This window comes from Rhipicephalus sanguineus, chromosome 1 (genome assembly GCF_013339695.2).
Source record: "Rhipicephalus sanguineus isolate Rsan-2018 chromosome 1, BIME_Rsan_1.4, whole genome shotgun sequence".
In the NCBI taxonomy this organism is placed as follows: domain Eukaryota; kingdom Metazoa; phylum Arthropoda; class Arachnida; order Ixodida; family Ixodidae; genus Rhipicephalus; species Rhipicephalus sanguineus.
Genome location: NC_051176.1, coordinates 257,912,909 through 257,916,484, shown reverse-complemented (window position 1 = coordinate 257,916,484; position 3,576 = coordinate 257,912,909).

Here is a 3,576-nt window from a genome sequence, read left to right as displayed (position 1 = left end):
AGACCTTTCCACAAGTAAGCGACACCTTTAGAAACCAGAGGCTCAAGCCGGAGTAGTGTTTTTGTCGGGCTAGTTGACACTGGATTTTGTAAATCACAGTCGTTGACGCCTACACAAAAAAAAGAAAAAGAAAGAAAAGAAAAACGCCAGGCTTGCGCAGAACGCGCAGCACAGTCGCAACGAAGCTTGACGAGCGGCCTTTCTAGAGTCCGTTTTAAACCCTCTTGGCGCAACTAATACAAGTACAGATGCAAGGTATCCACTACACTATAAAGCAAAATTTTTGTGAAGTAGGGAAGCACCCACTATGCCATCATTAGTCTTTCTGCGGATAAGCGAGGTACCCGCTACACACCTCTAAGGCATTATGTGCACTTTGTTGATGCTGCTTGTAGCTGATGACGATGAAGAATTACGGCTGAGAACTTTGTAGCGAGTGGGAAGCTTTAAACCACACACTCATTGCGCAATTAGCATTGTGTGACGTCTGGTTGTTAGTTTACTCTTTTGGCACGTTATATTACATATGTTAACGAGATTCCGTGCCCGACATGATGCCTGTATAGGGTCTTTTCGCAAAGGTACGCTGCAGCATGGCTTTGTGGCATAATACTCCCCTGCCACTTAGAGGGCCCTGGTTCAAATCCCGTCTGATCCTGTATATTTTTTTTCTCATTTCATTTTTTGTTATTTTGCGCGATAGCCGTTACGGACACCGGCGGCGGACAACTGCGGCACTGTTGTGATCTCACAACAGCTTTCGCTGTAAGAAGGACCACTGATAAGGCGCTGACAGCAAGCAAAACCGAGGCCGAGAACGCAGTAAACCTAGCGTGATCGTATTGTTTAGGACTATACACGTCTCTGTTGCATGTGCAGCAGGCGTCGGAAGTCGAACGTGGCACGACGTCTGAAAAACCGTAATACTCCCGCAGCTTATGCATTGCGCTTGAAACATACAATTGCGACCTGGGCAGGTACATTTTCGCAATACGGTGCGGTATTATTTGACTGGCTGCACCCGCCAGTGAAAAGTCACGGGATCGAATCCCGGCCGCGGCGGCCGCATTTCGATGAAGACAAAATGCTAGAGGCCCGTGTCCTTAGATATAGGTGCACGTTAAAGAACCCCGGATGGTCGAAAGTTCCGGCGCCTTCCACTTCGGCGTCTCTCAATTATGTCATGGTTTTGGGACCTAAAGCCCCAATACGTTTTTTTTTTTTTTGCTGGCTGTATATAGGGAAGACTACACAACAAAGTTTCTTAGCGAAAACCATGCAACACAAGCTTTTGATAATTGAAAATTTTGTTGAAGCGCACCAAGTGCTCTCACAACTGAAGTTTTATTGGACAGAAAAAAGGTATTTAAAGCGGTTACATGGCTCTTCGCGCATGTGCAACAGAACAGGGTGCAACAGAAACCACTCGTATCGGGATTACATAATAGTCGCTGTTATTTGTCATTTAATATATTAACACGAAAGTGTTTTATGCCGGGGTCCACCAAGTACATCCGTCACGGATATGACGTTGATAAAATGGACGCCAACGGGTGAGAAAGAAAAAAAACCAAGAAAATACCCCCGCTGGGAATCGAACCCACGACGTCGCGGCCACGACGGCAAGCGCCCGACGCGCTACCGACTAAGCTAACTCGGGAGATGGTAGACACGGCGCGAACGCGCCTTATATCTTTCACACATTCTCTTTCGCGGCGGGCGGAGCGGGACGGTGCCGCCGTCTGTGAGATGTGAAAAGAAGTGATGCTTCACGATCGACACTTACTAGCGCTTACTCCGAGATTGCATGCGATATCGGAGGTCATGGTTAAAGCGTCTCGATACCGGAGAGCTAGACTGGCCGCGCTGGCGTCGCCGAGGCACCCTTGACGCAGTTACGTTCTTTGCTTTTGGCTTCGTGTTAGCGTGCGTCGGCTCATCGGAGTAGTGCAGCTTCCACGTCCACCAACGGGATTTCTCCGCCGCCGACTGCTTCAATTGCGAGAGCACCGACTAACAAAACTGCTGCAATATGCGTCGCAGAAAGGACGCGATTTCGACGGGCGAATGTCGTGCCTTGGTGGAGCGAGAGCAGCGCCTGCGAGACAGAGGCCAGCGGGACGCACGCGTTTGCGGGTCAGGCTACGAACCTCTACCTCCCGTGTTGCTGAAGCGCAGTGTGTGTTATGTATGCATGACCACAGGCGTCAGCTACCAATTACTAGAAAGCGCACGCCATGCCGTTTCTCTCCTTAATTGACGACGCTTTGAAGAAGTGCTTGTTGATATCATCCTTACGCGGGATTCACGATTCGCTGTGTCCAAATATATGTTCACGCCGTCAGCTACCACAACGGTTTAATCACGATCATGGGCGTTAGTCGTCGCGATAGAGACATGCTGTCAACATGGGTGCATCCACGTCAAACGGTGCTATAGCTGCCAAACACGAATAGACATTGTACAAGCTCTCATATATCACTACACAATAAGCACTGCTTCTGTGAAGACACGTTTCACTTTCGTGTTATACCGATTCCTATGTCGGAGGGATCAGCCATGTTTTTTGCAAATACTAAGTGTCGAGATACGCGTATTCTTTATCGTGCAGAACAATCGTAGCTTGGCTAACACAATCATGTCCCCTCTTTCGGATGTGGTAAGATTCCACTATCTCACGTGTTAGCTGATCCTTGTGCCAAAATATTATTTCTGTTTCTTTAAACACGGGGTAACATCCGCAGATTGTACAGTGATCTGCAAGATGAGAGTTGCCTGATGCCTTAACAGATGCGTGGTGTTCTCACTCTTAATCATGTCCTGTTTAAGGGGCAGTCTATAGCCCGGAAACGAGACGAAAAATCTAACGCCTATAGACTGTCTGTTTAGCCGGCACAACCTGTAGGCGGTGCCACCCGTAGCCGTCCCTCGGCGTAGTAGCTTTCTTAGCGGCTCATCTCATAGGCGGGACTCAATATAGGCCGGAGATTTTTCGTCTCAAATCCCGGCTAGTTTAAGGCCGGCTATAGACATCTCGTTCCACGTGACCAGCTATCCTGGCGACGGAGAGTCCTACCTACGGTGCGTCCCAGCTGCGGCGCGTCCTAGCTAGGCGGTGTACGGAGCGGTGAAAGAAAAAAATCTATTCTGGGATTTGGAGGCTTAGACACACATTTTATGACATACATAATCCATATACACATATTACATTCAGAAGTAAACCACAGAAAATTTCACAGTAAACACACGCGGATTCGAACTCGCGAACACTCGATCGCCAAGCGCGTACGCTAACCACTACACCACATCACGCTGCGGCCACTGCGGTAAAAGAACGGGTATTTATATGCACCAATGCGTCGCTACGTGCTCTGGCGTATTCGTGCAGTGGAAGTCGTATTAAAATGTAGCGTTCACTGATACGTAAGGAGAATGACATGCGTTAAAATATATACGGGGTCACTCAAGTTATTTCTGGGAGCATGCTTGAAGCGAATTTGCGTGCTTGGTATAAAAGATAAAACTGTTCCGCATATATTCGGCACTGGCGCCTCAGTGACATTTAAAGAATCTTGG